At 43.0% G+C, this 27647-nt stretch overlaps 2 long non-coding RNA genes across 3 annotated transcripts; one reads left to right on the forward strand and one right to left on the reverse strand.

Moving 5' to 3' along the window:
- Positions 1 to 7323: 7323 nt before the first annotated feature.
- LOC102554003 (uncharacterized) lies at positions 7324 to 27051 on the reverse strand. 2 transcript variants are annotated; one of them, XR_005488496.2, is made up of 3 exons: positions 26781 to 27051; positions 13045 to 14053; positions 7324 to 12126 (listed from the first exon to the last, which is right to left on the reverse strand). It is a non-coding gene; the product is annotated as an uncharacterized LOC102554003 (long non-coding RNA). The 2 variants fall into 2 exon arrangements; XR_010054282.1 differs by having other exon boundaries at positions 7324 to 14053.
- Positions 14447 to 17916, forward strand: LOC120094271 (uncharacterized). Its single transcript, XR_005488497.2, has 3 exons — positions 14447 to 14722; positions 16500 to 16604; positions 17081 to 17916. It is a non-coding gene; the product is annotated as an uncharacterized LOC120094271 (long non-coding RNA).
- Positions 27052 to 27647: the final 596 nt, after the last annotated feature.

Raw genomic sequence — 27647 nt, forward strand, 5'->3', positions numbered from 1 at the left:
GATGTTAGGACTAACTTGGGCCTGCTGGAAAAACTGTACTTGCTTCTAACCACTGCGCTATCTCTCTAGCCCCAGTATTGTGGTTTGTTTTTTTGTAATCGTCTCATCATATAACTCAGGGTAGCCTTGAACTCTCAGTTGTTTTGCCTTGGTCTCCAAGTGCTAAGATTACAAGTGTGTACCACCTGTTTTTGATCCAGAGATTATCACACAAAGAAGAGAAGAGGTGGATATTGACAATAGTTAATGACTTTAAGAAGCCGAGAGGTATTCGACTCATAGGAAGCTCCCACGGGTAGACTCATTTATGTTCAAGAAATGGAAGCTTCTAGAAACTCATCTGGTGGCCACTGATATCCATTGTGTGCCTACATGGTTACTCATTTGCCCCACCACCAGAGGAACAATGAATGATCAGCTTATCCACTATCCAAGTCTGCATGAGGGTCTCACTCACCGAACCTAACAAGAACCCCTGCACCAGGGGCCTAGAACATGGACTTTTCAGTCTCTCCACCCAAAATAAGAAAGGCTTAGAATTAACAGCTAATACCTAACATAAGGAGATATTATTATATTCATCCTATTATTGAAGGAATCGATGTTTAAAAACTAAATAACATTTCCAAGACTCCTTCTACTAATTATCAATAGAAATATTGGCAGTGTATTTTTGCTGGCATAATAGAATATATAACAGAAATCACGGATACTTATTTCTCATAGCCCTAGACATCGAGAAGTTACATGATTATTCTGACAAATTTGGCACCTGATAAGGGCCAGTCTCTGCTTCCAAGATGGTGCCTTGACCACTGTAACATAAAGAGAGGATGAAAGCTGTTCTTCATATGACAGAAGAAGGCAAAAGCCAACCAACTCCTAGAAGCCCTTGGTAGAGCAGCATCATTCTATTCTTAAGGCCAGAGCTGTCACAGCATCTCCCTGCTGTGCCCTCTTCCCACCTCTGGTGCATTGGAGATGACATTTCAACATGAGTTCTGAAGGGGGCAAGAACCATTCAAACCCTATGAAATAGAATACACATAAACCTAGAGCACTCGGCCTCCAGGAACCAAGAAAGTGAATGGCATTTTGATTGATGTGGAGCCACAGACTTGCCCATCTAGATCCAGAGGGGACTTTTCTGTGCTCGTACTGCAGGCTCGTTTGCCAACTCTGCCAGCATGAGGGAGGTAATTAAGGCATGGTCCTCATCAATCATGCTAACTTCTGGTAGATGTTTGTTCTTAGGAAGTAGGAAGCATCCAAAGGAAATATTAAATCCTGAAAAACATTCAAATTTAGGGAGCTGAGGAGACAGCTCAGTCACACAAGCATGAGGACACAAGTTCAATTCCCAGCACCTATGTAATAAGAGAAGCACAGTGGCACACTGGAGGAATGAAGACAGGCACATCCTTGAGATTTACCTGTGCACATTCACGTGTATTCACATGTGCATACAGCTGCATGGTTACCTGCATCCACACATTCACATATGTGTACACTGCCTTTCCAGGGTAATAAAGAATGCACATTAAAACCACTTATCATTAAAATCACTTATCTGAGATTTGTGCATATGAAGTGTTAAGAAGGATACAGAGCCCCTCCCATGCTCAGACATCACAGGGAATGGTCAACATAGGAATTGGTAAACTACATCAAAAAGCAACTTGATGTCCCCTCATATTAAATGTGCTTACAGTTCACATAAGGCTGGCAAGCATGTGTCCTACAGAAATCCTCATTATACTTCATAACATAAAACGCATATAAATGCATGACATGGAGAATCCATAGAAGTTTAAAATTTAAAGTAAATCTAACTAGCCATCAAGCCAGACAAATAAATTAGAATACATTCAAATCATAGCATATGTTTCTGGATTCAGTAAGCTATGGCATAAGCCACAATCCAATTTGTAAATCAAATCTTATGGGAACACAGCAATGTCTACCCTTTGCTAAACTTCACATGACTGCTGCCACAGTATCATTCGTGATAAGCTTGGGACTGGAAAGATGACTCAGTGGCTAAGATCAAATACTGTTCTGGCGAAGATCCAAGTTCAGGTCCCCAGACTCCTGGGAGCTAGTTCACAATCACCTGTACTCCAGCTTTTGGCCTCTGTGGGCACTGCACACATCTGTACCACAGAGATACACAATTATACACATAATTTTAAAAAATAAAACTTAAGTGATGGAATCAACCCTGGGGAACAAAGTTCATTAATGCAGTTCAAGTACATACACATAAATAATACACACACATACACACACACATACACACACATATACATACACACACATACACACACACAAATACACACACATACACACACAAATACACACACAAATACATACACATACACATACACACACATACACACACAAATACACACACATACACATACACACACACATACACACACACATACACACACACATACACACACACAAATACACACACACATACACACACACACATACACACACACATATACATACACACACATACACACACATACACACACAAATACACACACACATACACACACACATACACACACACATATACATACACACACATACACACACATACACACACACAAATACATACACACATACACTCACATGTACACACACATGCACACACATACACACATACACACACACAAAAAGGTAAAAACAGGCAAAACTAAAAACTACCATTCCATTTGGCATGCATATTTTTAGAACTATAAAGGAAACCAAGGGAAATATTAACTAAATATGGAAATAACTCAGTTTTTAGGGGCAAGGGAATGGAGTAGAAGCACAAAAAGCTCAGAGGGGAATTTTACGGTCTTAATAATTACTCGTTCCTAAGTGGAATGGTGAGTTCAAGAGTGTTTATTTTGCAATTTTTCTTTACACCGTAGTTGCAGTCATTCTGTTAGTGCCCTAGAGATCTCCTGCTCTCTCTGCCCTTCCCTCTCCACACAGAGAATTGGAGCTGGAGCCAGTCAACGTGCAGTCTCTTCACCCTACCGGGCTTTCCAAGTGTGGTGTGCTCTGAAGGACAGGAAATCATGGCAACTCCATCCTGGGGTTTCCCCTGGCCACATCTTTCTAGCCAGACACTTCATGTGAGATAATTAGAGTCTAAACATCCAGCCCTGCCTGCCACTCACTAGCTTCATGACTTTGGGAATGTTATAGAGCCTCGGTGACACCAAGAAAATATTATGTGTGCCATTGCTTTTATTATGAAGATGGACTGTCTGGTGCATATAAAACTTAGAAGAGAAACAAACATGGTGTCGGCTGTGACGTAATGGTCGTATTTCACTGATATTGGTCTCCTTCATCTTGTCAAAAATCTTGATCGCCCTTATTATTCAGCCTGTGTTTCACTCATTAGTTTGAACTTGGTTCCAGATTCAACAGACTACAGCCTGAAGGTCAAATCTAATTCACCATCTGCCTTATAGAGTTTTGTTAGAAGATAGTCATGTCCATTCTTTTCCAGACAGTCTGTGACTGCTGCCATAGCAGCAGAATTGAGGGTTGAGTCAGACTCACCACAATACACTCTTATGAAGTTCAGGAGTCCTGCCTAAGGGCTGCTGCTGCCCACAGTTAGCTGAGTCTTACCACATCAACTATCTTTCTTAAAACAATTCCTCAGAGAGATGCTCACAGGCCAACCCAATATATACCATCCCTCACTGAGACTCTTAGGTAAGTCCAAGTTATGCCCAGTTTTAAACAAACCATCACCAGGATGGAGCACAAAGTCAGTCCATTGTCTGTTAGCCTGTTAGCATGAGTGGATCAGCAGGCACATGTAGTGTCCAAACCAACACAGACTCTGATGTCTCGCTGTCCTGCAATCAAACATAGAATACATGTAATTACTTCATTCTGGAATGAAGTGTATAAAAGCATCACAAACATGAGACCTACACATACACGAAATTCATGCAGAGATCAGTATTTCCAGTACTCTGCAGCCACAGCATTTGCTAAGCCTCATCGCTGCATCCTATCAGGAAAGCAAAGCAACAATTGTGGTATCGTGTTCTTCTGGCAAATAAGTCTTAAGCCATGTGGTGCTGAGGTGGGACGGGGGAAGCATGCTTTTTCTGTCTAATCCCTATCATCTTCACCAACTCAGCCACCCAAGACACCTCATCTACTTCACTGAAAGACAGGTCCTCAAAGAAAGGGGACACAAAGACCAGTCTTTAAAAAGAAATTAGAAAAGGTGCAGAGACCAGGAGTTTTGACAAAGCCCCTGCCCTGAGAAAAGGAAACAAAAGAACTCTTCTTTGTGTGCTATTTTGGCCACATGTGATTAATAACCTGTCACGCACGGTCAAATAGCACACAAAGTCAAGAGAACCCAAGCTACAGCAAGCTAGCATGGCAGCTCTGTTCATCAAGCAGGGCACATCTCTCTGTGTAAGGTGACACGCTGTATATACAGAAACACATTCCCGCCACTCTGCTTCCCTTCATCCTGAAATTATTTTCCATGCACACTCTCTCACTCTGTGTGTGTGTGTGCATATATATGACCATGTGTGAGCATATGTATATTTGTGTGAGCATGTGTATATTTGTGTATGTGTGTGAGCAAGTATGTGCATGTGTGTGCATATCTGTATGATGTGTGTGTGGCTGTGTGTATGTATATATTTGTGCTTGAGTATATGTGTGTGCATGCATATGTGTCCATATGTGTATGTATATTTGTGTGTGAATGTGTATCTATATGTGTGTGGGTGTGCATGTGCATGAATGTGTATGGGTAGGAGTGTGGGTGCACGTGTGTGAATGCATGTGCCTGTATGCATGTTTATGTGTGTGAGTGTGTAAGCATATATATGTGCTCGTGCGTATATGTATATGTGTGTGGATGTGTGTGTGTTTGTGTGTATATGTGTCTATATGCATGTTTATGTGTGAGCGTGTGTGTGCATGTATCTGAGCGTGTGTGCATGTGCCTGTGCATGTGTGCACACATCTGTGTGTGTGTATGTGTGTGTGTATGTGTGTGTGTATGTGTGTTCTCATTTCATTCAATGGGCTGCTGCGAAGGCCGTTATACTGTCTACATAGCCCCAGAAACAGATCTTCCCAGGGTTGAATGAGGAGGAGGCTCAACAAAGGATAAGGAATTAAACTGGGGAACTTAGAAAAGAATGAGATAATGAACAGATCACCATGGAAACCAGGTCATCATCTACAATCTGATACGGCTCTGTCTCTAACATGCTGTGTCCTGAGAAATGGGAGAATCGTTCCGTTTTTATTCATGAATGTTAGCCTCATAGAAATACTAAAAGTCTGGTCAGAGAGCTTCAGAACTCCTCCTATTAGAAAAGCAATACGTAAATGAGGTTCTTAAATTCCCTCTAGAACAGAGAAATGCAAACCTCTTTTTGGCTCCTGAAAGGGTTCTGATTTCCTTCTGATTCCTTATTAAACTGACTGCCACATTTCACTTGGCTTCCCATAAACATCCTTACCTTCCGAGCCACCCTTTAATAAAAGATGCTCACAAGAGCAGCCAGAAAAATTGATGCCAAACTATAACGTTTGGCTTAAGTGTATGAACTCAGACTTCCTGTTTCAAAAGAGTCCTCCACTACCCCTTCCCCTAAATGTCCCTAGGCTGGCTGATTCCCTAATTTGGACTTATTTATAGTAAACTTAAGCAGCTTATAGTAAATGTAAAGTTACTTTAAAGTGTCTATTAAAATACTGAAATGTAAATCAATGTAGGACACCAAAAACCTTAAGTATAAACAGAAGATGAGCATCACCCAAAGGGGGGACGATATGCATCTAATCATCCCAAGCTGTTCTCAGTGAAGCAACCATTTGATGGATGCCTCTTGTGGCCAAAACCATAGAGAAAGAAAGCAGAAAGATGGGTAACTTAGAGGGGTATAGCATCCTTTCAAGCAAGCCAAGCCACTCACGTGTGTGCCCAGAGCCAGGTACATAGTTTATGGTTCTTAAGCAATTCACACGTGAAGTCATGTGCATCCGGGCCAACCAGCCCCAGAGGGTAAAGAGGAGAAGGTATGGAAGCAGGAGATTGCAAAGAATACCTACAGAGCACAGAATGGCATCTCACTTGGTCTAAACAATGTTAGCAGTGGCCATCTGACCTCTCACATGCTCACTCTCAACATACTGATTTCTAGCTGCTATGAGGAAAAATCTGGAAGAATATTTTTTATTCTCTGACTCAGATCTATTCCAAGTGTGGTGCTGGTAAAGATGATGATCATGACAGATGATGATGATGATGTTGATGGCAATGGCGATGATGGTGATGATGGTGATGATGGTGATGATGATGGTGGTGGTGGTGGTGGTGATGATGATGATGATGATGATGATGATGATGGCAATGGCGATGATGGTGGATGATGGTGGATGATGGTGATGATGATGATGGTGATGATGGTGGATGATGGTGATGATGATGGTGGTGGTGGTGGTGGTGGTGATGATGATGGTGATGATGATGATGATGATGATGATGATGATGATGATGATGGGGAGGGTCATGGTGACAATGACAACAAGGATACTGTGCAGACAGGCAATATTTTTATGAAAATGGAAGGCAAGTTCAAGAGTCTCCAACCAATTCCCAGGTGAGAGAGTTGTTGCCAAGCAACTGAGCAAATTGCTCAGATAATTTTCAGGCAGTCATAGTGCAACTGGGCCATCCCAGAGTCCTGGCTCACCTTCATACACCAGATAAAGCACACAGTGTAGACGCTAACAACGCCTCCATGGTTTCTCCATCTTCTGCCTTCCCCTCAAGTTGAGACTTGGTCCAAATGAACCTGGGTAAAATATGATACAATCCCTTAGGAAAGTACAAACTGACCCTTCTTCCCTTTCCCTGGTAACTGCAGAGCACACATGCTCCATGTCGGGTGGCTACAACCCCAGGTGACATGAGGAGGACAGAAACTTCATTGTGCTGAGTCACGGAGATTTCAGGGTCTTCCCTGTGGGAGAGAAAGCACCTTACTTTTTACAGAGACCCAAGGTTGCATTACCAGCATGCACATGCACACACAAATACACACACACACACAGAGAGAGAGAGAGAGAGAGAGAGAGAGAGAGAGAGAGAGAGAGAGAGAGAGAGAGAGAACAACTCACAACCATCTGTAATTTCAGTTCCAAGGGATCTGACGTCCTTTACTGGCCTCCTTGGGTACCAGGCACTCCCATGGTTCACAGACATGCATGCAAACACTCATGAAAATAGATAAATTTAAGAGAACAGTCACTTCACTTTTTACAAGTCATAATTTATTAATTTTATTGGTACTAAATATTTCAGTGTAAGTATTTTTATAAAACTATATACTTAGAGATTCATAAGGTGGGAATATCTTTGTATATGTACTTTAACCAATGTAACAGAGAGAGAGAGAGAGAGAGAGAGAGAGAGAGAGAGAGAGAGATCTCATGGCTCCCTATAACACGCCTTTTTAGTGTAAAATGATACAAACATGATTGGAAAGATAAATGGTGGGTGTTGGCCTAGATAATAAACAGAGAAACAGAACACTTAGGCGTGCTTGTCACGCAACTTCCCCAAGTGGCACAAATGCCACCCCTGTTAATTTATAAACACTGGCATCGGATACTGACCGGCAGAGTGATTGCAGCAATTAGAAAGCAATAGAGTAGTTTCGCTTTGTATTTTTAACATGAATACACTTCTGCCCAGAGCCCGTATCGAATCCACCCTCTACTGCCTCGACTTAATTGTTTCTCGTTCGCCAGTCAATTTCACCGACAGCCAATGCTGCTTAAGCAGCCAGATGTTCCTGCTTCTGTATCCTGACAACTCATGTCCTTCTCACCAACAGGACCTAAGACAGATATCATACAGCATGGTGTAGACTGCCTGTTTTCTTCAAGAATATCTATTTAGGGCTGGAGAGATAGCTCAATCGTTAAGGGCATTGGTGCTTTTGCAGCGACCCCCGGTTCCATGGTTCCATTACACACACACACACACACACACACAGAGAGAGAGAGAGAGAGAGAGAGAGAGAGAGAGAGAGAGAGAGAGAGAGAGAACAGCTCACAACCATCTGTAATTTCAGTTCCAGGGGATCTGCCACCCTTTACTGGCCTCCTCAGGCACCAGGCACTCCCACGGTTCACAGACATGCATGTAAAACACTCGTGAAATAGATAAATTTTAAGAGAACAAAGCACTCATTTACTGGTTTGTTATCGATCTTGGCAAACTTGTCCTTTCAAACTCATGCCTCCTCTGTTTGAGAATATTTTTCTAGCCTTTCCTTTTAGTTTATTTAATGATTTTCCTCAATTGCCTTCAACTTTTTCCTTAAGGGTCTCATCGTGATTGCCAAGCGCTGCTGCCTGAAACCAACAGGAGTACACACTTTACACTTCCCACGTGTGCCAACCGTTCAACTCCTCACCTCAACAACCTCGGTCTGCTTCAGAGCTACGCCCATTGGAAGGCTATCGGGGCCTTAATTTTGCTGAGGGCTTTTTCTTTTATTCCTAGTCAGATTCCCAAGGGCACAAATGAATGTCTAGCCTGTCTCTTGGATTTGAAGTGCACCTTCACCATATGCCGCATCACCTGCAGCACAGCGGGGAGGGTGCCCACGCTCAACCCCTAGAGGAAATGACTTTAGTGTCTGCATTTCCAGTGATACTTGAGTGTTGGGGCAGACCTAGTTTTATTACCTCGGGTACTGTTATTTATTTGTAGTGGAGGACGACCATGGCCTTCTAATCCTCCTGCCTCTACTGTGTTAGGATCACAGGAGAGTACCGCCACGCCTGCTCGATCTCGAGTGATTGGAGAATTTTGTGCTCTGTAATGTTTGCCAAGAAATCATTCTTGAAATCCTTGGGGACTGGCATCTTTCTAGGAACTAAATTTAGATGTGTCTTTTGTGATGTCTTAAGTTCTATACTGTGATTTTCCCCTATTTCTCTTATAATTGTTTTAACAGCGGCTCGTTTTTAAAGTATCTATGTTTTCACTTGTGTGATCTTCATTAGCATGTATTCATTCAGAATGCTGCTTTATCTGATCGGTGTGCATAGCCAGATCGAACTGACTACATGGTTACATCTTACTCATTACTGGTAACTTATTTTCTTAACTCTTTGTATCTCTCTAATTACTTTTACAAGAATTTTGTCTCTTTTATTGGTCCCCATTCTTTAAAGACAGAGGGAGGCTGGAGAGATGCCTTAGCGGTTTAGAGCACCTGCTGCCCTCCCAGAGGACAGGAGTTCAGTTTCCAGCACCTACATCTGGTGGCTCATAATCACCTATAACTTCAGCTCCAGGAGAAATGATGCTCTCTTCTGACCTCTCAGGGCACAGCATGCACAAGGGCAAGCACACACACACACACACACACACACACTCACACACACACATACACACACACATTCACATACACACACACTCACTCACACACATCCACACTCACACACACATACACACACTCACATACACATACACACACACTCACACACACATACACATCCACACTCACACACATTACACACACATATACACTCACACATACACACTCACACACACACATACACATACACTCACACACATACACACACTCACATACACATACACACACATACACACTCACACACTCATACACACACACTCACACACACATACACATACACACTCACACACATTCACACATACACACACATATACACTCACACATACACACACACACATACACATACACTCACACACACACACATACACTCACATACACATACACACACATACACACTCACACACATACACACACACTCACACACACATACACTCACACATACACACTCACACACACACATACACACATACACATACACACACTCACATACACACACATACACACTCACACACACATACACATACACTCACATACACATACACACTCACACACACACTCACACACACATACATACTCACACACACACATACACACACACATATACACATACACTCACACACACACACACACACACACACAAAGGTGGGGGCGAGGGAAGGAGGGAGAGTGCCAAACCCTACTGTGTTGCTTACTGTTCTCCGATGTGTTGATTCCTATCTTCATTTTGGGTCATTTCTTCCTTGCAAATGCATTAAAGTAATCATTAAATGCAATCCATCAAGCTCTATTACTGATCTGTTTTCATTCTGATATCTAGGTCATATTCAAAGTAATACTTCTTACTATTACTTTTACTTTGGAATTTCTCTCTCTTTTTTTTCTTTGTTTTCTCCTTTTTTAAAACTTCACACATTACGGAGTCAACTGTAGGCTATTCTGCTGGCTACCTTTCTGTCAACTTGACACAAGCTAGAGTCATTTTGGAAGAGGGAACATCAAATGAGAAAATGCCCCCACCCAACTGGCCAGAGGACAAGTCAGTCTGCACTTTCTTGATTGGTGATTGATGTGGGAGGGCCCAGCTCACTGTGTGTGATGTCACTCCTGCACTGGTGGTGCCGGATGTCATAGAAAAGCATAGAAAATTGTGTGTCCCCTTTCGGTTAAAATCGCATGCAAAAGTAATGTTCATCCCATCCTTTCTAGGGTTTCTTCCTCCAATTCAGTTATCAGTACCTCCAGAAAGTCTCATATGGCTGGATAGCACATATTCTGTATGTTTTCACAATTGGGTTTGACAGATAGGTCTCATGACCCCTAAACATCTTATTTTCATAGTATTCTGCAAGATGTTTTTTAAACATGGGAAACTGCAAGTAAGACCAGAATGGACATGCACACCCGAGTGCCTATGCACACGCATTTATGTGCCCAACACAAGAATGTTCGTCTGCTCTTGTATGTGTGTGCACATGGGTGTCAGTGTATACATACATGTTTTGTAGCCCAAAATGACCACTGTGTTTGAAAAGTGACCAGACCAAAAAGGGTAAAAAAAAAAACCCACTTCCTAAATATCTGTATTGATTCTTTAAACACACAGTCTACTTGCATAACAACTAAGGCAGGTCCTATAAAATACAGGGAGTTCTGTTTCCTAGGTAGGCAGAGGCATAAAAGGAAGCTTAGGGGTTACTAGTTCTGGCAATTCCAAAGGGCGGGTGAGAGAGGGTTTTTCAATAAAAGACTAAAATTTAGAGACTGAGATGATGCTTGCTGTGAAAACATGATCTCCCCTGTACCCACAAAACAGATGAGTGTGGCTGTTCACAGTTACGGTCCTAGCACTGGGGAGGCAGAAACAAGATGATCCCTTGAAATCATCCAGCAAACACACACACACACACACACACACACACACACACAGACAGACAGACAGAGGCACACACAAGCATGCACACACAGAGAGAGACAGACAGACAGACAGAGGCACACACAAGCATGAACACACACACACACACAGAGGGAGGGGGTGGGAGGCACACTCAGGCATGCATAGAGAGGGGCGCACATACAAGCTTGCATAGAGAGAGGCATACAAGCGTGCACATATACACACACAGAGGCTCACATAAGCACACACACACACACACACACACACACACACACATCTCTGCACTCAAGACCTAATGACAGATAACACTTCAGTTAATACAGAATTTTCTTTTAAACCCTGTCCCTTTAGGTGTCAAGTGGTCATAGCTTGCTGTGCCTTTAAATAATACCTTGCTGTATCCTAAAATAACCAAATTTGTAACCATGCCCTATGGTGCCTTTCAACTTCATTCTCGATCTCACATTCACGGGCTCATGCTGGCTCCCACCATCTTGCCTGACTCCACAGAAATGGTCCCTTTGGAGCCCACCTGCACTCCTAAATGCATCTGAGGTAAAACTCAGAAAGATCACTGGCCCCACAGGGTCACTGCCATCTGCCAGACCCTGTGGTTGAGCCGATTCTGTCGTTTGTTTGCAGGAAGAGTGACTTTGCTCCATGGCTTGCCAAAGTGAAGAGGTGAAATCTAGGCTCCCTGGAATGTATGCGTGAAACACGCTGCATTGGCATTCAGTAGCAGACAGAGAGGAGCTCTCTTCATCCATCCTGCAGAAAAAGATGTATTCCTATAATCTCAACTCTCAGGGTGCCAAGACAGGAGAATCATGAGCTTGGTATCACTCTGGGATTCCTATGAATCCTGAGGCCAATATGGACTGCATACAACAATCCTGTACAAAGAAATTGTGTAAATATAGAAAGACACATCGCAAAAGAGATCTGGATATTAGCACAAATGTTTGAAAGTGAGTTTGATGTGCTGCCTTCCTTTAAAAAAAAAAGTGTTTGTCTTTTCTGCACACTGTTTTTCCCTTTTATGGTCCTCAAGTGGATTGTACCCGCTCACAAACTAACAGAGGTATCGGGGATGGGTCATGTATGAGTCATGTATGTAAATGGCCATCTCAGGAGGAGAGCATCATGGGTAACAAGCCATCCTCACAGGTCTGTTTCTTCCGGAGGGCAACTGCACCCATAAGATGCACTGTGCCTTTGATGACAAGTGTCCTGATAGCCTAGGACAGTGCCTGCATGGGTACTAGTCCATCTCATCAGCATCCAGCTGTGGGTAGCTCAAAGGGCTACCTTTCTACCATAGATGGCCCTGTTCCAAGAGGCCCTGGATACTCCACTAACTTTGCACACTCGTCTCTCCTTCTTAATCGTTTTTTAGTCATATGGTGAAAACCCAATGAATACCATAAAGAGAAAATGAGACACAGGTGTCTGAACACAATCAACCCAACCCATTAAAGAGATTTAAGCGAGCTACTCTGTCCTTCAGTGGGATTTTGTGTGTAGAATACACCCACTTTCACAAAACAGAAGTCAGGTGTGTGTTCCTGAGAGATGCCTGGCTGGTAGGCCCGAGTTAGAAGAGAGCCGTGTTGCTCCAGGGGAGATTCCTGATGGACTATTTACGTGACGGTAATTCTTGAGAAACAGGAACAGGCATCTACTCACCCCAGAGAGGGAACTGATGACAGGACAAAGTAAGGATACCAGTGAACTCCAATCTGGGAAACCAATGAGCGCTACTGGGGTGAACTACTGGAGTACCAGTGAGGGGTAACAGAGAGGAGCGTGATTGACAGAGACAGGGGCATCACTCTGAACCCCACTGCAACACTGGTAATGAAAGCTGTGACCCTGGAACTCTGGAACGTGTGGATCGAAAGGTCCAAGAGTCTCTCTCCTCAGCTGCCTACTCTGCTTATGGAATCTTGAAGATGGAGAGCCTTGTGAGTCTGGCAAGTGTCAGAACTTCTGGACACTTCTGAGTTGTTTACCTCCTGAGTCCTAATGAGCCATCTACAGAGTTTACTGGGTTACTGGGGCCTTCTCTCCAGGATGGGAGTTTTCAATTCAAAGCACACTGCTATTTAACGCTGCTCTCTCCAGGAGCTTGGGAAGCCACCCCATGCCCAAGTCCAGAAGCAGGCAAAGCCGGATTTACCACCTTGTTTCCTCCTAACCCCTCTTCTGAAGGCAGTGTCCATTCGTAACCACAAAGAGTCATCTTTCTTAGCCATTATCTGTCCCTGGTTCCCTGAATCTCAGCCAATGGCCAACCTTGATATATACATAACCCTAATCCAGCTTGAAAACGTTAGGCTGAGTATAGAAGACCGTTGAATGGCATATGGACATTGTCAGATAACATGTGACCTGGATGTGGAGGTGTGACTGTTTCTCTGGTCCATTCAGCCAGCTGTGACTTGTCCTAGTGTCAGGACAGAGGTCAAGTCAAGCCTTCCATAGTTCTCCGTCCAAGGGATCTCAGGAGTGAATGCTGTCTTACAGTGGTAAAATCTCAAAGGAGCCCTCATATGGGTCATTAAGACAGATGCTTTTGGAAGGACATCCTCATGTTGGGTAGAGGATGCAAATCTGAAAATGCTACTGGTCCACGCGTCTATAATTGACATGTCAGTCCTTCCACGGCGTTCATTTCTCCATCTTGAGGAGGAGGCTAAGAGAAGAGAAAAATAGGTAAACAAAGTCAAAGCCTAATTAACAGTCTAGTGGCCAAAGCAACTGATGAGACGGTTTACCTCTTCTCTGGTCTTCAATTATAAAACACCCCCCACACGGTAAAAAGGCCAAGAGTATCAATTATAAAACACCCCCCACAGAGTAAAAAGGCCAAGAGTACTTCGACGGCGGATTTGCCTCATCTTGGAAGACCACCGTTCAGAATAGCCTCTCAAGGAAACCCACCACGAAGGGAAACCACGCCACTGACCATGCTAAGACAGCTCGCTAAGGCACAAGTTTCACAGCGGGGGGTGGGGGGGATGACAGAACGAGCCTAAGACCGAAAACTTCCTGCATGGTTGTTGTTACCATGGTTACCAGCAGAGGCACCAAAAAATGAGTGTGCTCCGAAAACACCAAACAGGAGTACGGGAAGTATAAATAGTCAGTGCTATTTTCAGCCCAGAAATAAGCGAGCCATCACCTCCTGACTTGTGCCGCTTCAGGGCCTTAGCTGCCTCACAGCATGGATGACTAACTCCCCAGAGGCATCCTTTCTCCGAGACGGGGAAGGTGAGGCAATCATCACCCTAGTCTTCCTGACCTCAGACAGGGCCTCTCCACGGCTTGGTTCTGTTTTCACAGCCCTTCATGTAGCAAGAAGGTAGGAAGTAACACTCCGAGCGGCCCTCTCACACCTCAATCTTAAGGAACTCGCAGCGATAACGGTTCTCAAGCTGGGTGGAGCGGGGGAAAGTTTGCTACGGTGTCACGGTTATCTTTTAAACTTCTTAAAGATTTACTTACTTTACATGTGTATGAATGTTTTGCCAGGATGTAAGTGCACCGTGTGCGTGCCTAATGCCGGCAGAATTTAGGAGAGAGCATTGGATCTCCTGAGGGTAGGGTTACAGAAGGCTGTGAGCCACCATAGGGGTGCGGGGAACCAAACCTGGGTCCTCTGCCAGGGGAACAAGTGTTCTAAACCACCTCGCCATCTCTCCAGCCCTGTGATATCAGCTTGATGCAACCTAAAAGGCACCAGGGTCGAGGGACTCAATGATGGGGTGTCTACTTTGTGAGCATGTTTACGGGGCATTGTCTTAAGTAAGTTAATCTACGTGAGAAGACACAGCCCAGTGTGGGCGGCACCATTCTCTAGGTAGGGGGACTGAAATGTATAGGAGTGGAGAAATCCAGTTCCGCATAAGCAAGCAAATGAGCCCATATGTATTCATTTCTCTCCGCTCTTCGCTGGACCTGTATGACCAACAGGCTTAAGTTCCCGTTTCTGTGACTTGACTTCTCCACAGTTACAGACTATACTCTGGTATTTGAAGCTGGAATAAACCGCTTCCTCTACTCCATTGTCAAGGGCATTTCATCCCAGCAATAGAAGTGAAGCTAGAACACATGGTGTGGGCTGAAGATTCAACACCCCCAACACCCTGCGCTCTGAACAACGTATTTATTGTTGTACTTTGGATTAAACAAAAGCCGTGCCGATAAAGTCTATGTAACAGCACTGAGTGAGCGGTGTTCTCAGAATGACCAAACAATAATGCTAACATCCCATCTAGCCACATTGTTCCTTGCCATCTTTTGCCATTTTCTGCCCCCATCCCTACCAAAAATAAAAAACAAAAAAATAAATAAATACAAGGCAAAAGGTTTGGGTTGACATGTCCTAGGAAGGAAGTTAGCATTGTGAAGGTAATTGCCAAAACCCAGTGCCTTGAAAAAGCTGTGAAGGTCTTTTTAGATACAAAAGGAAAATAAACACTCTATGGGACTTGCTGGAAAACAACTAAAATAGGAGGGGATATGGAAGTAAAGTTTAGAGCAGCGACTGAAGGAACGGCCATTCAAAGTCTGGCCCACATGTGGCCCATATATATATATACAGCCACCAAAACTAGATAAGGTTGATGATGCTAAAAAATGCATGCTGAAAGGGACCAGATATAGATCTCTCCTGAGAGTCACATCCAGAGCATGTCCAATACAGAGGTCAATGCTAGCAGCAAATCACTGAACTGAGAACAGGACCCCGTTTAGGGGAATTACAGGAAGGATTGAAAGAGCTGAAGGGGCTTGCAACCCCATATGAACAACAATGCCAATAAACCAGAGCTTCCAGGGACTCAACCACTACCCAAAGACTATACATGGACTGACTCAGGTCTCCAACTGCATATGTAGCAGAGAATAGCCTTGTTGGGGCACCAGGGGAAGGGGAAGTCCTTGGTCCTGCCAAGGTTGGAACCCCAGTGCAGGGGAATATGGGGGGCAGTAAGGGGGATGTATGGGGGGGAATACCCGTATGGGGGAGGAGGAGGGGAGGGGATGGGGCTTATGGATAAGAAACTGGGAAAGGGAATAACATTTGAAATGTAAGTAAAGAAATATGTCTAATAAAAAATTATTTTTAAAAACTACAGCATATAAAATAATGCCGAGAATAAGCCGTGATCCGGGAATAGGACAAGAACCTTCTTCCATCCCCAAAGCTCCAGCAACATCAAGGAAGAGAGAAGAGAAAGAATGTAACATGGATACCCGAGGAGCTATTGCAGGCCCTACCTCTACCTGAGGAGCACCAATGGGAGCAGAGGGGAGGGAGACCCATTTTACTTTAGGAGTGTGGCCACGAGTAAATTGCTCCAACTCCAATTGATGTCCCCAGGTTCTCGCAACACTAACTGGACTCAGTGGGTTATAAATGAGAGAGGGAGGGTGGGAGGAGGGAGGGAGGGAGGGAGAGAGACAGACAGACAGAGAGACAGAGAGAGAGACAGAGAGAGAGACAGAGAGACAGAGACAGGCAGGCAGACAGACAGGCAGACAAACAGACAGACAGACAGACAAAGACAAAGAAGCTGGGACAGAGACCAACTGGAAGAGGAGTGTCTGGATTAAGTTGAAGGGGAAGAAAAGGAAAGATAAGATCAATACATGCTATCTACTTGAATGAACTTTTCATCACAGAATAAATAAAACTATTATTGATTTTTTTTTTTAGTGCAATTAGTCCTGTTAAGAGGAGGCGGTAAAGAAAACAGAAGCAAGCAGCAGTAGGAAGCCCTGTACAATGACAGAACTTATCTGAGCTACACCAAGCTGCTTCTGCCAGCCGGGACCAACAACTTCAGTCGCCGCCCCCCCCCCCCTCGTCCCCGTGTTCTCAAGGAAAACTACAGAGCGGACTGGGGCCTGGCCGTGCTCATGATGGGATGGATAAGGCATGCGCAGAGAGCAGGCTAGGGCCTGGCAGTTGCTCACGTTGAACTACGGACCCTTTCCTGTCAGTGCTGTCTGGCCAAGCTACATGGAAGTCACGAAGGGCGCTATGGAAGCTAACAGTGGACAAAGGAAACTGAATAAGATGGGTGGGTTTTCCATGCTCTGTAGGGACCTCCATCACAGAAGGCACTATATGAGGAAAAGAACCAGCTCCCACTCAGAGACAAGGTAATGACTCACAGGCAGGGAAGCTCAGACCAGAGAATTCTGACAGAGAATGGACTTGTCTGAGGACATTGACTTAACTTGTTTCAGTTGCTGAGACTGAAGGAAACTGACAGGGAGGGTAATTAATCTGAGTGAAGGAAGAAATACTGACCCAAGTGAGGAAGAAATACTGACAGAGAGTAAAACAGCCTCATACTTCAGATTAGTGCTTATTTTATTTTATTAATTTATTCATTTGAATTCGGTCTTTACTTTCCTATTTTTATTTTATATCTTATTATTATTGATAACTTGGTTCTTTGATTGTTTTATTGTTGTATTTTGGCTTGAGTATTGCTGAAAGAAGATGATGATTGTGCTAGTTAGTTTTTATGTCAGTTTGACACAAGCGGGAGTCATCTGGAAAGACAGATCCTCAACTGAGGAAATGTCAGTCAGATGTGCCAAGTCTGAGGGCATTTTCTTGATTAACCACAGTTGTGAAAAGAACCAGCTCGCTATGAGTGAGTCTACACTTGGGCAGGTGATCCTAGGTTGTTTAAGTAAGGAAGCAGAGCAAGCCACAAGAAGCGATCCAGTAAGCAGCAAGTTATCCCTTCATACCTTCAGGTTCCTGCATTGATGACCTCCCGCATTGATGGACTGTGACCTGGGAGGCTGTATTAGTTAGGGTTTTATTGTTTTGAAGGGACACTATGACCACAGCAATTCCCATAAAGGAAAGTATTTAACTGGAGCTGGGTTACAGCTCAGAGGCTTAGTTGGAGGTGGGGTGGGGGTGGGGAGCAGTAAGGAAGCATGCAGGCCAGCATGGTGCTGGAGAAGTAGCTGAGAGTTAAACAGCGGGATCCAAAGGCAGCAGGAACAGAGTGAGACACTGGGTCTGCCTTGATCAACTAAAACTCCAAGCACCGCCCCTAATGACACACTTCCTCCAACAAAGCCACGCCTACTCCAACAAGAACGTACCTCCGAACAGGGCCCCTCCCTATAGCTCTATGAGGACCCTTTTATTCAAACCACCTCCAAAGCCAAACAAACGCTCTCCCCGCCCAGTTGTATTAGTCATGGTGTTTCTTACAGTAATGGACTGCAGGCAGAAACAATCATTGTTGTTTCTTCACACTGGCAATGAATATAAAGAGCATCGCTAACCCAAGTTCAAGTAGGAATGAAAACAAGAGTTGATTACATATGTATTATATATATATATATATATAATATATATATACACACAAATTAATATTATAAAATTATCAAACTCAGGAAGGGACATCTGGAATTATATTTACAAACATAACCAGCAAACTTGGATATTATTTTTTCTTCCTTGCATGCCCCATTTGACTACATTTGTATTAAAAATTAACATACATGTTTATAAAACACAGTAGTCATTGTTCTCTCAAAAAAAAAAAAACGAATAATGTAAACAAAAACACAGCCTATACACAAAAGCCAGGGGAGGAAGTATGTTTCCCTTAGCAACAGGGAAGCAGATTTTTTTTAAACGTAATCAGCATTCTATGAACATATAATTTAGCAATCAACAAGTAACTGACAATCAGCTTGTAAATTATTCATGTTTTAATTTTTTGGCTGTTTACTCTGCTCAAATATTTATTTATCCCTTCATCCAAACACATTCATTCAGGAGTCCTGGACTTTTGAAAAGAAGAAGAAAACTTTGTATCAAGCTGAGTTTAAAGGGCAACGCTAGAAACTGAAGTCCAATAGGAAGAAAAGGAGCTAAAGTTCACAGGAAAAGGCACACCCATGTTAAACAATCTACAGGATAATTGGCTGATCAAAACCGTGAACTGTTAGAAGGCTGAAGGTCCAGGCCTGCATTACCTTTGGTTATTAAAAGTGTCCTCAATAGTCATTTATTACCCTCCTCAGTATTTGACTTAACATTCTCCTGACTGTCAGAAAATCTTTTTGGACCGTGGGAACAAGACCCCTGCATCCACCAGCCCCAAGGCTTAGAATGTCATCAGACAGTGCCTGAAGCCTCTAGCAGTTTCTCCCCACCTTGCCATAGCCCTCCTACCTGGTGTCTTCACCAGTGTGTTTTTAAGGTACCTTGTTATGGCTTTCTCTGTTACCATTACCATGAAACCATTTCTATATTGAACCAAGGTATAGCAGTTCCTAACTGCAGTCCCCAAGGCATAGTCACCACACAAGTGACTCCAGAACGAGCTGTCTCCTCTTCTCTTTGAGGTAACATCCAACTGGGGACAATAGCCCAAACTCTACATGGTTCCAGTGCTGCATACTTGATTGAATTTAATTTCTTTAAAGCCCAATTTCAACTTCAAATACTATCTCGTCCCCTTACCGACATTCAGTCTTCTAAGCCACATGAGAAATGCCTGCCACTCAATGTTCCCTTCTCTGTCATTCATGACATCCAGACATGGCTACCTTTGACTCATTCCCAAAAAAGTATACAACAGATTCTCCTATGGATCCATCCCCATAGTCCCGATTGTCTCATACCCAGGCTGGCTCCCTATTCAGGCTACTCTCCTCTTCCCCTTTATATCCATTATTATAAAGTGTGTGTGTGTGTGATTGTGTGTGACTGTGTGTGTGACTGTGTGTCTCTGTGTGTGTATGTCTGTGTATGTGTGACTGTGTGTCTCTGTGTGTGTATGTGTGACTGTGTCTCTGTGTGTATATGTGTGACTGTGTGTCTCTGTGTGTGTATGTCTGTGTGTGCCTGTGTATTTATGTGTATTGCATTTGTGTATGGATGTATATATGCGTGTCTGTGTATCTGTGCCTGTGTCTGTGTGTATATGTGTCTGTGTGTGTATGTGTGTGTTTGTGTATGTGTTCTATGTATGTATGAGTGTGTCTATGTGATTTGTGTAGGTGTGTCTAAGTATGTGTATCTGTGTGTCTGTGTGTGTTTAAGTGTGTGTGTTTGGTGTGTTTGTATTTTGTGTATATGTGTTTGAGTGTGACTGTATGGGTATGGGTGTGAGTGTTTATGTATATGTGCATCTGTGTGTGTCTCTTCCTCCTCTGTGTGTGTGTGTGTGTGTGTGTGTGTGTGTGTGAGAGAGAGAGAGAGAGAGAGAGAGAGAGAGAGAGAGAGAGAGAAAGCCAGAGGTCTCAGAGACAGAGACAGGGAGAGATGTGGGGCAAATGGAAGTGAGGAACAACTCTGTGATGTTACCCTTTCTCTCCTTGTACCTTTCTATGGGTTCTGAGAGTCAGGCTTGCACAGGTCACCAGGCTTGCACACAGCACCATGACTCCCTGAGCCCTCTTGCTGGGCCCTCTCTCCCCCCTTTTATTCCACTTTCACCCATTCCTGGGTAAGTTACTTTCCTCCTTGTAACAAAATACTTGACAAAAATAACTTGAGAGTTTTCTGCTCACAGTTTGACACTGCTAGGGGGTGTGAGCAGGAGGAAGGGGAAATCACAAGGAGATGGAAATGGCTGTCTGCTGGAGGTCTGTGTGTGGTATCCAAGGTGATCATGAAGAGGGGGTGGGGAACCACAAGGAAAGAGAATGGTTCAGTTCATCCAATCTCCACTGTGTTAGGATGCTGAGATGTTGGGGTCCCAGCACCCACACTATACCACTCAAAATTTTCTGTACCTCTAGTTCCAAGCGATCTGAAGCCCTCTTCTGGCCTCCATGAGCAACTGCTGTAACTTGCACAGAGTCCCACATATGTACATACATGGAAATATTTTTTAAATGAATCTCAAAAGAACATGTAGTTTTTAACTCTATCATCCAAAATATATATCTGACAGGAAATTGAGACAAGATCAGAAACTTCAATTTTCCCTGTTCTTTACCAGACAAAACAGATTTCTAATGTTCGATTAATATTTAATTGTGATATAATCATTAAGTACTATAAAAGACAATTAAAAAACCTAAATGTCTATTATGAATATATAAAAACACGACATTTCTGGTACATTCGTGGTATAAAAATATTACTGAAAATTGATTCAGTAATTCTAATTAATTTTTATTAAGAAAAAATATATTTCTCAAATGAATTTTGAAACCCTATAGTTTAATATTAATGACTTTTCTCCAGAACATGGGATTCAAGTTCGTTTTAATTAGAGTTTTTCTATGTGCAATGTTTTTGTGATTATTATTTATTAAGTTTTAAATTGTACAATTAAAAAAAAAGAATTGCCTTGTCAGAGAACAAGAGAAGAGGAGAGCTCTGATTTATGGATGTATATCCCTAAATAAGTTTGATCACAAAAGTTAATCTGCTCAGAACAAAAGGACTTTTAAAATACAAATACACAATGCTAAGTTTCACAAGGGGAAAAAAAAGACCTAAAATGACTCTCATCTCAAAGGAATAAGAGCTACTTTATTCTGAAGCCAACTGTTCAGGAACTCAAGATTCAGACAGCATGTCCCTCTGTCATGTCATGAAGTTTTTTAACAGTACCAGAGAACAACAACAACAAAGATAATAAATCAAACTATTTAAAAACAATACTTTGGTTGGGGGTGGCAGAAGAGACGGAAGTGTGGTTCCAGGGTTCTTTCTGTGATTCCAGAAGACTGGGATTTGGTTCCCAGCTCCTAATGAAGGCTCACTACAATCTAACTCCAGTTCCAGGCCATCTGATGGCTTCTTCTGACCCCCACGGTCACCGGGTATGCACATGGTGCAGACAGACTCATGCAGGCACTCCAACACACACGTGAGATAAAATAAATACATCTAAAACCATGCGTAAGTAGGAGCATCACAGAGATGGGTTACAGCACAGCAACAAACATTCCAATTCTCCCCAACACCAGTCAGCCAGCCAGCCACGCAGAATTGTTAACACAGACATGGCTTCTCTCCACCTGAGAACTCCTGTCCACAAACCCGAACCAGTCAGGGTAGTTTAAGGCAGATTTGAAGTTCCTCTTAAGGAGTCACAGAATGCCCATCTTCGCTGAATAAGTGAAAGAAAACTGAACAGGTCTAAGCATTGAAATAGAGATCTCTTTTAAGATGGCCAAAACGGCGTTGAGAAAGCCTTTTCATGATCCGTCCTCTATCTCTAGAGAGATGAAAAATATTAATTTAACTTAAATACGAAGGCTTTTAAATCTGCAGTAAAGGCATCTTTCCTTCCTTCAGTAAAGATTCATGTTGTGATTTTCTTGTATCTACAGATACAAGTTCAAGCATCTGTCTCATCATGTGAGGAAGCACGTCTTCCTCACGTACCTCTGACGTGTTGCCTACGGCAACTGACCCTAAGGAAAAGACTAAAATACCCCAACCGCCACGTAACTGACTCTAGTCCAGTTATAATACTGTCACAAGCCCTTTGGCAACCTGTACCCTACTGCTGAATGACCTGTTCATTCTTCCCGATGCTGATATCTGAGAGAATCAGAAGTTAACTCTCAAGAGAAAGCCAGACACCACAACCAAAATAACCAAAACCAAGAAAAAGACAAAAGCTGGAGTTCTCAAGTCTGTCTGAGGATATTCAGAGCAGCGCCGTTAAAGAGATGGAGCTGGTCAAAAGCCTGAAGATGGGTGAGCAAGCCAAGCAGAAAGGCCTGACAAGTGTCACGGTTTGCTGTGATGACCACTATGACCAAAAGCAACTTAGTGAGGAAGGGATCTAGCTGGCTTATACTTTGCCATCATAGTCCATCTTTGACGGAAGTTGGGGCAGGAACTCAAACAGGAGCAGAGGCCAGAACCAAGGAGGAAAGTTGCTTGCTGGTCTGCTCCTAATGGCTTGTTCAGAACCGACTTTCTCATACAACCCAGGACCTGCTCAGGACGGCACCACCCACCCACATAAACCATCAATCAAGAAAATGCCCCCACCCACATCAACCATCAATCAAGAAAATGCCCCACCCACATCAACCATCAATCAAGAAAATGCCCCACCCACATCAACCATCAATCAAGAAAATGCCCCACCCACATCAACCATCAATCAAGAAAATGCCCCACCCACATCAACCATCAATCAAGAAAATGCCCCACCCACATCAACCATCAATCAAGAAAGTTACTCCTACTTTTTTATTATAACTGTATTTTGTTTATGTGTTATGGTTTCCAATTCGGTGTTCTTATGGTGCGTGTGTGTGTGTGTGTGTGTGTGTGTGTGTGTGTGTGTGTGGCACATGTGCATGTCTGAATATATGTGTATATGTGTTTCTCTGCTTTTTCTTTGTTTCTGTTTTTTCCCCTGTTTGTTGGTTTGTTTTGTTTTGTTTGTTTATTGGCTTGTTTGTTTTCTAAACAGAAACAAGACAGATAGGACCAAAGGCCAGGAACACACTAGGCTTTGCATCTTATTTCCATTCCTTAAAAAAAAAATTTAGATTGTTTTCCATTTGCTACAAATTTATCTTTAATATCTTACTATTCTCCTAAATTTTCATATACAAACATATATATAGAGAGAGGGGGAGAGAGAGAGTCAGTTTTATGAACCCTTCACAATATCCCATCCAAAATCCCCCCACTATCCCAACATGCCTCCCTAACAACTGAGTCCCTGTGTGTGTGCATGGCCAAGGGGCCACCCACTGGGAACCTACCAGTAACCACGCTCCCAAAGAAAAATCACTGTCATAAACAGGAGTCAGCTGTCTGTCAAGAAATTACATATTTACATATTTATACTTACATAATTACATATTTAAGAGGTGCAGCATCATGTTGCGATATGTAGTAAAATAATTGAATCAGGTCATTAGTATATCTTGCTCCTGCTCTCCCACACACCTTTTCCTCCCGTACAGTCTATTGACATCTTCCTTTTTCTCTGAGCTCTAGCAGTATTTATTATGTTATATAATATAGCAATATTCTATAGCTAGAAGGCTCTCAAATCTATTTTCTGCAAGGAGCTTCATTGTTCATTGGTTTATATAACATTTATTTAAGTTACATTTATGGTGATCTTACCCCCAGGAGGGTAAGGAGAAAAGAAACTGTGTGTCAAACTGCATAGGACATTTTTCAACCAGTTATTATTATGGTTTTCTCCTTTAGGAGAAATTACAATAAAAATTATATAACTGTGTGTGTGTTAGATATTAAGTGTATTTTAGTTTGAACTATGCAATAAATCAGTGAGATCTAGCGAAGTATATGTTTTTATTTGTATTATATGTGGAGGGCCCAGTAATCCTATTTTATTCTTCTTCCTAGCATGATTATTAATGGCTCTCATTTCCACTCCCAGAAAGCTCTTGTTTTGGAAAATAAATTATATGGCCATTCTAATCATTTAACTTTTGTCCCCTTACAAAAGCGAAAAGTTAAGAATAATTGGGGCAAGTGCCTCTGAGGATGTGAGCTATTGAGAAGCGATTCTTCACCTCTGATGTTACAACCTTGGGGAAAATGAACCCATGCAAAGCTAGTCCTGATTTGTTGAACAAGACCAGAGAAGGCGGTGCGTTGTGACAAAGGTAGTGTGAGGACAGACAGGATTGCCGCATCGGATGGGCACATCCACACTCCCTCAGCCTCTTTAAATGACCTTATCCATCATCAGAGAACGGACCTGCTTCCTGTGACACCCACCTGGGCCACTGGAGCTCGTCTTCCATTAGTATTGTTACCAACAAGTGAGACACAGTTTCTTTTGGTAGATTTTGCAAGGGTTCATGGGAAATTAAGTACTGAGTTAGTAAATGATACAAGTCTATCCAGAAAACAGACTTCAATAGCCTTCATTAAGGATACTTTTCTCCCATCACATATTTTTTGATATAAGATCTTTTACATTTATATTAAAGAGAAACTTTCCAAGATTCTCTAAATTTGTTTGGGGGCTTTTGTTTTGTTTTTTACTTAATATTAACACTCTGTGACCTTGATGAATTATTCTGACTTATCCTATTAATGGAAATTCATCTGTTTAAAATAATTTGTCCAAATTGATTTCTTAATTTTTACTACTGTTTTGATGAGACAGAAGAGAAAGGTAGAAAGGAAAAGACACATGGACACACACACACACACACACACACACACACACACACACACAGCTTATATATGCAATGCTAGAAAAAGACCTTATGCTTGGATATTCTTATTCAGCACTAGGAGATCTATATGTGCCCAGGATTGGGGTCTGGGTGCCACTAAGCCCTCAAATTTAAGTGTCCAAAAATTTAGAGAACAATGAGAGGAGAAGGAAATATTTTTCATTTACTAGCAGGAGTCTTTTTTAATAATATGCAGATATTTTGGGCACCAGCAGAATGACCCAGAACAGGCAATATGCTGGTTAGTTTTGTCAGTTTGACTAAAGTAGACAGATAGGAGGAGCCAGAGCCTGGCTGAGGAATCGCCCCCATCTGCTTTACCTGTGTCGAGTCTGCAGGGCATTTTCCTTGATTGGTGATTGATAGGGAATGACTCTGCTCGCTGTGGATGGTGCAGCTTCTAGACAGGTAGCTCTGGGTTGTATAAAAAAGAACACTGAGCAAGCCAGGGGGAGTAAGCCAGTGAATGGAGTCCTCCATGGCCTCTGCTTCAGTTCATGCCTGTTGATCTGTCCTGACTTTCCTCAGTGACTGACTCATCGGCAAACATAAGCAAAACAAAACAAAACACAAAAACAATAACCCTTCCCCAGGTTGTTTTTGGTCCTGGTATTCATTGTGGAAAAACAGACACTAGGAGAGACAACAATATTGCTGGGAGATAAATGTTTTCTTCAGCTCATAAATCATCTGTCCTTTCTCAAGGTATTCCATCTAATCAAGCAGAAGAAGGCCAGCTCATACCAGAAACTTAGCCCCAGATACCCCAGGTCATGGGCTTCAGCTCATCACCCACATCCCTGGTTACTCCTTCTGGGAAAACCATTTCACACTATACTGAGTTTGTTGGAAAACCTAGCATGACCATATCCCCACTTCCTCTCCCACCCTCATACACAAGGAGCCTCCCACTTCCTCTTCCGGCCACATACACAAGGAGCCTTGGTGCACTTAACTGTTTATCTCGGACTGGCTTCAGTGGGAGTCCACAGATATGTTTCTATGTGTGTAAACCAATGTCTAAATCCATCACAGCACATGGATGCTTCAGGAGAGTATGAGCCACCTGTCTTAGTTGGGCTTTTATTGCAGTGAAGACACACCCTGGCCATGGCAACTCTTAGAAAGGAAAACATTTAATTGAGGCTCGCTTATTGTTCAGAGGTTCAGTTCAATATCATCAAGTCAGGAGCCATGGCAGCGTGCAGACAAACCTGGTGCTGGAGAGGTAGCCGAGAGCTCTACAACTGGATCCAGAGGCATCAGGAAGGGAGGGAATGTCACGCTGAGTCTGGCTTAAGCATCTAAGACCTCAAAGCCCACCCCCAATGACAGTTCCTCCAACCAGGCTACACCTCCTAGTATTACCATTCCCTATGGTCCTAGGAGGGCCATTTTTATTTAAAGAACCACATGACCCAAAGAGAATTCTTTAGTCAGATTACATGGCCAAGTGGTCAGTATCTCCTTCCCTATCTAAGACTGTTAGCAAAACTGCTTCTATTATCGTCAAGGTTACCAACAATGAAACCACTCTGACATCAGCACGTGGGACATACCAAGTAGATGGGGTGCCTCTCTCAGCCTTGCCTAGCTCTAGAGCCAAGCAGGCCTTTTACTGAAGGGACTGGCATTCCATGACTAATGTATTAAATGCAAGTTTCTTTTTTTTCCATCTTTATTAACTTGAGTATTTCTTATTTACATTTCGATTGTTATTCCCCTTCCCGGTTTCCAGTCCAACATCCCCCTAATCTCTCCTCCTCCCCTTCTGTATGGGTGTTCCCTTCCCCATCCTCCCCCCATTACCGCCCTCCCCCCAAAAATCACATTCACTGGGGGTTCAGTCTTGGCAGGACCAAGGGCTTTCCCTTCCACTGGTGCTCTTACTAGGCTATTCATTGCTACCTATGAGGTTGGAGCCCAGGGTCAGTCCATGTATAGTCTTTGGGTAGTGGCTTAGTCCTGGAAGCTCTGGTTGGTTGGCATTGTTGTTCATATGGGGTCTCGAGCCACTACAAGCTCTTTCAGTCCTTTCTAAGATTCCTTCTCAGTTCAGTGGTTTGCTGCTGGCATTCGCC

The sequence above is a fragment of the Rattus norvegicus genome, chromosome 8 (assembly GCF_036323735.1).
Source record: "Rattus norvegicus strain BN/NHsdMcwi chromosome 8, GRCr8, whole genome shotgun sequence".
NCBI classification, from domain to species: domain Eukaryota; kingdom Metazoa; phylum Chordata; class Mammalia; order Rodentia; family Muridae; genus Rattus; species Rattus norvegicus.